Source organism: Myxocyprinus asiaticus, chromosome 25 (assembly GCF_019703515.2).
Source record: "Myxocyprinus asiaticus isolate MX2 ecotype Aquarium Trade chromosome 25, UBuf_Myxa_2, whole genome shotgun sequence".
Classification (NCBI taxonomy): Eukaryota; Metazoa; Chordata; class Actinopteri; order Cypriniformes; family Catostomidae; genus Myxocyprinus; species Myxocyprinus asiaticus.
Window position 1 is genome coordinate 14,290,004 of NC_059368.1, and position 8,847 is coordinate 14,298,850.

Consider the following 8,847-nt stretch of genomic DNA (forward strand, 5'->3'; position numbering starts at 1 on the left):
ACCTGATGATCCATGTTAATATTCCAGAATGATTTAAGAAGGTTCCAAAAAGCATCTTGTGTGCTTCAAAAGAAGGAAATCTGACCTTTCTAAAATGAGTTAAATTCATCAGCAATATATGCGCTGAGTTTTGAGAATAAGGTCTATCTAGGGTGACCATATGTCCTCTTTTTCCCGGACATGTCCTCTTTTTCGTACCTTAAAAAAGCGTCCGGCCGGGATTTCTACATTTGCGAAAATGTCCGGGATTCGGCTTTAGTTGCATTATGATGTGCATCTGGTCTAATACTTTTGTGTATGCGCATATTTGCATTGCTTTAACCCCTCTTTGTAAGTCCCGCCTTCTCGCACACCAATTGGTCGATTATAAGAGGCTTGCAGCAACTATTGGCCAAATTCCTGCCTGTCAATCTCTCCACGAACTGTTTGGCATCAAACAGTTGCTTGACAGTAGCAACAAATGAGAGCTGAGTGGAAACAATGCCCAAGCGAAAGTGCAAATTTACATAAGATTTTCAAAATTTTTCCCATGCTTTCGTCCAGGTCGAGATCCGTGGGAAGCAGAATGTATGACATGTAAATCTGGCACTTATGTGTCAGTTGCTAATAAAGGTGCAAGTGATTTAGAAGCACACATTAGCTCTGCGAAGCATAAAGCGTCAGCAAAAGGTGAAAGTTCATCGGGTAAATTAACAGACTACTTTTTGCGACCAGGTAAAATTATCACATTGCTTCATTTTCCATGGCCATTCAAAATAATAGTAATAGTAAATGAAGGTACACTCATAGCATCAAATATTTTATTTTAGTACATGGACATACAAAATAATGTTGGAAATTTTATATTTATGTTATGCTAATAGAGTGTCTTTTTCACTGTATTAAAGTTTGCATTCATAGTAACACTGTTTTGAACCCTATTAATATGGTCACCCTAGGTCTATCTATAATGAGCCTTATTTACACAGAAAGGAGGAATGTTTGCCTTAATTTAAATGCTCACTACGCATTTAGTGCCTGGTTAAACTGGATTGCAGATGGTTAGGGATTAAAATGCAGATTTTTGCCCTTAAATCTCATGCATCATTTTATTGCAATGCTGACTTCAGGATTAGCTAAAATGCTAATCACTCAGATGCTAACAGACAATGGTGGTTCAGGGTAAAGGAAATGAGTCGGCAAGATCTCTGCATCTCAACGGAGGCCTAAAATAACAAGAGTGGGCTATACCTGTTCAACAAACCAGCGTTAAATAATGGTGGGTGCAGGTGATTGCCATGGTTGCTGGCATGGATGTTGCTCTTTAGTTGAGGCACTCCCTTATTTCACAAAACTAAATCTGATGGTTGACTGAGGCTAGACTACTCATATGATGTTGTTTTAGAAGTTGCCATTGAAAACATACACAAACATGCTAAAAGCCCAAAGGTTTTTTCGAGAACATTCTTGGAAAACTTTTCATTTATACTTCAAGCCTTCAAAAAATAAATCATCTTTATCGAGAGGCACATAGTCAGTTGTGTCTGAGTCACTATTCACTTTCATTGCATCTTTTTTTCCATTCCATGAAAGTGTTACACAAAAGCAAGAAAGTCATACAGGTTTAGAACATCATGAAGGCAAGTAAATTATGACAGAGTTTTTATTTTTGGTTGAACTATCCCTTTAAAGAGACATTATGAATCTTGAAAGAAATTACCAGTATATATTTGTTTACATCTGCTTTGAAACAATGGCATCACCTTTCACTCCCACAACTCAATGTTAACAACTAGACTGTAAATTATTTACTGTTTTCATGGTATAAGTCACAGGGATTTCTGAAAAATATGCTCTTTTTCTTTTAAAGGCTAGAAGGAAATATAATAGATAATCAGATAATAGGCCAGATAATCTTGTTTCACAGTTATTTCTGAGTAAAAAAAAAAGTTTTTTCCATGATGAGACGTGTGACATCTGTAAACTTCCTGTAGCTGGACTCCACCTCCTTATTGGCAAGCTTGTCCTTTGGACTCCCTCTTTAAGAGTTTTTTCATTTTGAACTTCAGAGAGAAAGCGAGAAGATCAGTGAGACGGAACCTCCGTCCTATACAAGATACTGTCCTTGATCGCTTCTTTGATGACCTAGACAAAGTGTGATAGAAAATATCAAATGTGACTTGCAAACAAGCCACATGAAGCACAAACATGCTGATGCTCCCACACTGATAATACCAAACTTTGATACAATCGCAAATGACTGCATTGATTGTATTGCAATGAAATAATGTAAAATGCCTGACCTACAGTATGAGTTAATCATACTGTTGTGCTGTCCTACATAAGCACACAGTTTACTTGATCCACCTAAGCCAGCATTTCGTCAGAAATCATTGTACCCACATTGTTCCTTATGTAATCCAATTGAAAAAGTGAAAACAAAGTAGTAATATCAATCTTTTTCTAAGGTAAATTACAGAATTTTGATGAAAGTTTTCATAACAGTTTTATACACTCCCCCGCCCCATCTTTTACTGTTCAGGTAAACAGGTAGCCCCACATAAAGTCAGTTGAGCTGCTCAAACAAACAGACTGTAATAATTTTTGCTGCCACAAAAGGCACATCATTTACACCCTTGACCTTTAAAGGAAATGTTCACCAAAAAAATGACATTTCTCTCATTATTTACTTACCCTTATGCCATCTCAGATGTGTATGGCTTTCTTTCTTCTGCAGAACGAAAACGAATATTTTTAGAAGAATATCTCAGCTCTGTAGGTCCACACAATGCAAGTGAATGGTGACCAAGGTTTTGAAGCTCCAAAAGCACATAAAAGCAGCATAAAAGTAATCCATATGACTCAGTGGTTTAATCCATATCTTCTGAAGCGATCTAATTGGTTTTGGGTCAGAGAGGGTGAGTAAATGATGAGACAATTTTCATTTTTGTGTAAACTATTCCTTTAAGTGGAATTTTAACAGAATATTTGAAGGAGCATGAATTAATGTTGAACTGACCTCTATGTTGTTAAGTGTGATGAATTCCATAAGGTCATGCAACTGGGTGAAAGCTTTATTGGAATACTGGAAGTTGAATGTGGAGTAAGGTGTCTCAGGGTCATCGAAGATGTCAAAGTCTGCAAATTCTCTCTCTTTGTCCGTCTCTCGTGGAACCCCTTCAAAATACACCACACACTATTGTTTAAAACATTTTGAAATTTTTAATGTACATGTTTTCTTGACTAAGAGCAAAGAGTCAATTCCAAGTCACCAATACATTGTTGACTATGTTAAACACTATTATTATTTATGCTAAGGTTGATTTGATTAATGAACAAAGTTACTCAAAAACATAATTATCGCCTTCAAAGCACATTAAAACCAAAGTGTGTAAATTCTGCACCACTAGGGTCATATCAGATAGCATCACAAATAGATAGTACCACCCCTAAATCATGGCATTGGTTGAGTCAATTTTGTTGTGTCGGGCTAGACGGGCCACTTAAAAAAAACAGAGGAATTTTTATAGCGCCACAGAGACATTGTTTACAGTTTACAATTTACCTGAATGGCTTCCTTATAGTTGTCTCTGCTTATTAAGCTGGGATAGGATAAAGCAGTGTAACACAGAAAAAGTAACACACTTCAGCGAACTATCAGTCTGAAGCACAGATACATATAGAAATACGCCCACTTCTTGCATCATATAAACAAAAGTGTAAATCAACAAGCTCATAAAAACCTCAATCACAGTACTCCCTACACAACCTCCTACTTACAACTGTGCAAATCAGAGGACAGACTAGGATGCACCGGAAAGATCTCGAATTTAGGAGATTCCTTGACTTGTCGGAAATGACTATAAATCTGATTATATAATGCTGACTTGTCCATAGAAATCCCCCAAGTACACACACGCATCCATAAACACAAACAAATGAGCACACACCTGGGGCTTTGAAAGTCCGGAAGTCGATACTGACCAGGACAAAATGGATGACAGTGGGGCAGTTTCGTTCTCCTTTTTTGGGCTTAAAGACATAACACTCTTTCAGCCCCTCCCGATCACACACCTTCGGGTCAATCTTAGGAAATGGAAGCTTATTAATTCGTGCCCATTTCTCAGCCAGCTGAAGTTCCTAAAGTAAACCAATCAAAACTTGTTGAAAACATGCATGCAGGAGTATAATATTTATGTGTGTACATACTGTAATAGGGCTGCATACAGTATATAATACTATATATATATATATATATATATATATATATATATATATATATATATATATATAGATAGATAGATAGATAGATAGATAGACAGATAGATATACTTTATATACTGTATTTAATCAGCATGACTACATGAGTGTTCACATGAATTTCAGAATCTCTTAGTACTGTAGCATGACCCCCTTTTGCTTTAATGCCATCAAGTTTTCAAGCTGGTGTGGACTCCACATGTTTATGTAAAAACCTGATGATCCATATTATTCCAGCATGATTTGAGAATGTTCCAAAGAGCATCTTGTGTTTCATTAGCTATGTTTCCATCAAAGTTGCGAATTTAATTTATGTGAAAAACCATACTATTGCAAAAACAATGTGTGAATAAAGCCACGTTTCCATCCCATGCATTCAAAAGAACAAAATCATGTCACTTCTGGAGAAATTGCAGCTACTTTAACTTAATAATTAAATACTTGAAGTTTAGACCACACACACAAAACACTCTAAAGAACTTGTCTCATGTCTGCGAGCAACAGCACGTAACACAGTTCTGGGAGCGCTTTGTGTGTGCATTCCTCCTCCTTTATGTCTTTGCAGTGCTGATCTATAATATATTTTTCAGAAGTGTCAATAAACCTACTCTTCGGGACAGTTCAAGTTTGTATTTGACTTATTTTCTCTGCAAACTCTATGTAGGCTTTGGATTTTCTAGACACCGTTATTTCAGGATGACTAGAGCAACATTTCAGATGCAATGATTGGTCAAGTTATGAACAAGTTATTCAGTCACATGACTTTTTTTATGCGGATCATGTATTCCTAATAAATTTAATAGGAGTTTATTCTGTAAATGTGCTTCCATCATAGTTTATGTGCATTTCTTCTTATCTAATAAAAACTGTATCTACCTCAGTTTAGCGTGTACATTTTTTTATGTGCATCTTGGAGATTTTTTTTTCATCTTGGTGTTTCTATCCACCAGTTTTTATGCGATATGCCAAAGTGCACGTATAAATACGTGAATGGAAACTCAGCTAATGAAAGCAAGAAAATCTGACCTTTTGTACAAGAACATGGTCACAAATCTGCCTAAACTTGATAAATGACCTAGAAATAGTGCAGAACCTTGAAAATGTCTTCTTCATTGTACATCATAACCTTTCCTTGTTTACAGTGTGTCAAAATCTTAAAACATTGTTTATATGTAGGTTTACTGTAAAAGGAAAATCCAAGATTTTCAATGTGGTCTCAGACTGTACATGTGTATTAACCATAAAGGGAGGACTCAGACCAGGCAGAAAAGTCAAAGGAGATGATGAGGTCAACACCCCTCTGAGGCCTTAGAATCAGAGGATAAGGGAGGTTAAATGTCAAGCCACTGTCCACTACATGGATCTTCATGCTTTTCACATCCAATGGCTCGTGGATGTGGTCAAACACGAACGGGTCTGAAAATGTCCAAAATCATAGAAAATAAAACTATATTTATGACAAAAATGAAAATTCTGTCATCATTTACTCTCATGTTATTCCAAACCTGTATGAACTTCTTTCGCCGAACACAAAAAATGGATGTTAGGCAGAATGTTCACCTCAGTCACCATTCACACTCGTTGCATCTTTTTCCATACAATGAAAGTGAATAGTGAATGAGACTAACATTCTGCCATCTAATTTTTTGCACCAATGTAGAGAGAAAGTCATTCAGGTTTATAATTCTGTCCTCTCCCTCTTAAAACTTAACACTTGTTAATCCATTAAACTCTTAGAAACCTATAAGAACATAACAAAACTTAAACTCTGACCTGTGACAGCATCAACCTCATCCTCTGTGGCACTAAGAGGCTCAGCGAAAGGGGAAAATGGCACATAATTATTGAGGTTTAAGCCCAGCATGAAGTTGTGTACTTTTCCTGCTCTGCCTTCTCGGGTTTTAAAAAGAGCCAAGTCACTGAAAAGAGAGCTAACCATATGCTGCATCCAGATGGCCTGATACTCTTCCTCTGTAGAAAGGAAGAAAACTCTTAGTGTTTGCACTGATATTATCATGAGGATTTACCTATATTCCAGGGGTAAGGGCACACAGGGTTTTTTATCAGTCCATCTGAAAATAACTTCGTGTTTACAAGGTACCAAGTTGATAAAATGTCAGACTTTTTGAGGATGAAATAAATTTGCAAGGTCAGTATCATCAAATCTTTGAAACCTATTTAGAATTTAGTTTGAAGTACTCTTCAAGTTGCAAGTTAACTAGATATCCATTTGTTTTCTAACACATGTCTGCAAAATATTCTTTGGATGGCAAAATAGTGATCAGTAGAGTACAACTGTTCACATAAACTGCCTCATCATTATTTAAATGAAAAACATTTCTCACTGGCCTATTATTGTTATATGATCTATTTCAAATAAACCCACCCTTAAACAGCACGTAAAAACAAAATAAACGGTGGTTGGTCCCTAAATGTTGGTTAGATGATCTCCAGAATATGCTGCTATGTGGACCAGATAAAGAGGCTGAGAACCACTGGTGTAGATGGTGTTAAATCTCACCTCTATTTGGATCCTCATCATTGTCTAGACTGTCCTCTCCTACCATGTGTTCTGGTTTGATCCGATCTGTAGAACAAGCAGCAAAGACATCAGTAGTCAAAAGCCACACTGTAACCCAACTAAATTTTTTGTTTGTACATAATATTTTTTTCCATAACAGAGACTGGGTAACTCCAATATGAAAGTGTGTTTGCATGTGTGTTTGTGTGTTGGCACTTAAAGAATGTATATATCAGGATGTTTGCATGCATCTGCATACCATTTATATATCATTTCGAATGCCACCACACAGGAATTCAAAACTGCTGCTTCATTCAACCACAATTTCATTAGTAATCACACTTTGGTGCAGCTGTTTGATAATATCTAACTAATCTTATGAATCTAAACCCACAATCAGACTGTCAAATACATCAGTCATTATAATTCAACACATATTTTACTCTTTTAACTTTGCTCTAACACAAGATAACTCATGAATATTTGTATTAATAGAGCCTTATAATACAATGATGATGCACGCATGATTAAAAGAGGAGGAGGCTATAAAATTGATCTTGGATCTGTAGAAAACACACCTGACGTCAGGGTAGTAACCTGTCTGATCTTACCTAGTTCTTCCTCCATGGTGCTGCCTTTTGTCACGTCATTCAACCCCAGAATTCTGTTGAAGAGGATGGAGAAGGCACTGCCCCACACACCCGTACAACATATACACATAAACAAACACTGTATCCCATCTACCAAAACAGAATGTGGTATAATTTAGTACTGACAGGCTAAATCTCAGGTCAGGGTCATATTTCACCCCCAAATCAAAGAAAAGAAAACATTATGTAGGAATGTATTAAGAATGAAGCCTATTTTAAGGACAGTTAAGCTAATTTTCCAACAAATGTTCACTGTATGAAGACAAAAATCCCACTATAATTTTTTTCTTTATAAAAACAAACATTTCTCATTTCTTCCTTTTGATTTTTGAGGTGACATCTGACCCAAACGTTTTTGTGAGACTCACCTGTCAATCTTTGTCTTTATTTCCTAGGTCATGTTCTAAAACAATATTTAAGTCAGAAAAACAAGAAAATTTGTAAATCTGCGATGAAATCTCACAATACACCCTAGTAGGACTGTTCGTTTAAAGTATACAACGAATGACTGTGTGATAATTGAATTATAACACTACCTTATCTTGCATTACAATTCAGTAAAGTTTGAGTTTATTGTAAATGACTGAACCAACACCCTTAATAAGCTGAAATTTAACACAGTGAGGATTCCAACAATACAGTGTCACACATATTCATAAATAAACCATGACACAATTTCACTGTCTTCTCCTGGTTCTTTACCAAGAGAGATCCATAAAACGAAGACTTTTCACCCATAAGGAAGTGAAGAGGGTTCTCTTCGTACTTCTTGACCACATGTCCTCTGAAGAACTTGCTTCCGAAAAGGTCAGGGGTTATGAAGGTTCCATATTTAGCCATTCCGATCTCATAAGGACTAAACTCCACCCAATCTGTCAATTAAAATACACCAATAAAAACACAGAATAAAAACAGAACTGAATCCACAACCTACATAAGTCTGAAAAACATGTCCATGACAAAAAACAAACAGCAGTGATTGCATTCATAACAAACCATCGAATCAGGCCTATTTCAAAAAATGTATGTTGACAAATCACAATGTTGGAAAACAGAGCAAAACCTGATTCTAAGAACCACAATGAAGAATTGCATATTTAAAATTGTTTTGGCAAGGTGTTAACACAATCTGTCTCAGATTTCAGTTTCTGGAAAGTAACAGTTATTAACGTATGCCACTTTTGACGAAGGCAGATGTATCAATCAACTGCACATTATACACAACACAAAAGCGGCCAGCAAAAAATTGAGAATAGGTGCAGGTTTAGGTGTAGACAAAATAATTAATGACATTTGAAGGTACTGACAGCCACCACACTTGTAGTCTATTGTGGAAGTAGGAGTGGTTCAGACTATTCGAGTAACTGAATGACAAATGCCATGCCAGGGTGATTCCTGAGAAAATGAGAAATGGTGGTGAAACTTCAGAGAAATCTT

General features: G+C 36.3%; 1 pseudogene; it reads right to left on the bottom strand.

The window, feature by feature from the left end:
- Positions 1 to 223: 223 nt before the first annotated feature.
- Positions 224 to 7,969, bottom strand: LOC127416393 (cytosolic phospholipase A2-like; annotated as a pseudogene).
- Between the last annotated feature and the right edge of the window lie 878 nt (positions 7,970 to 8,847).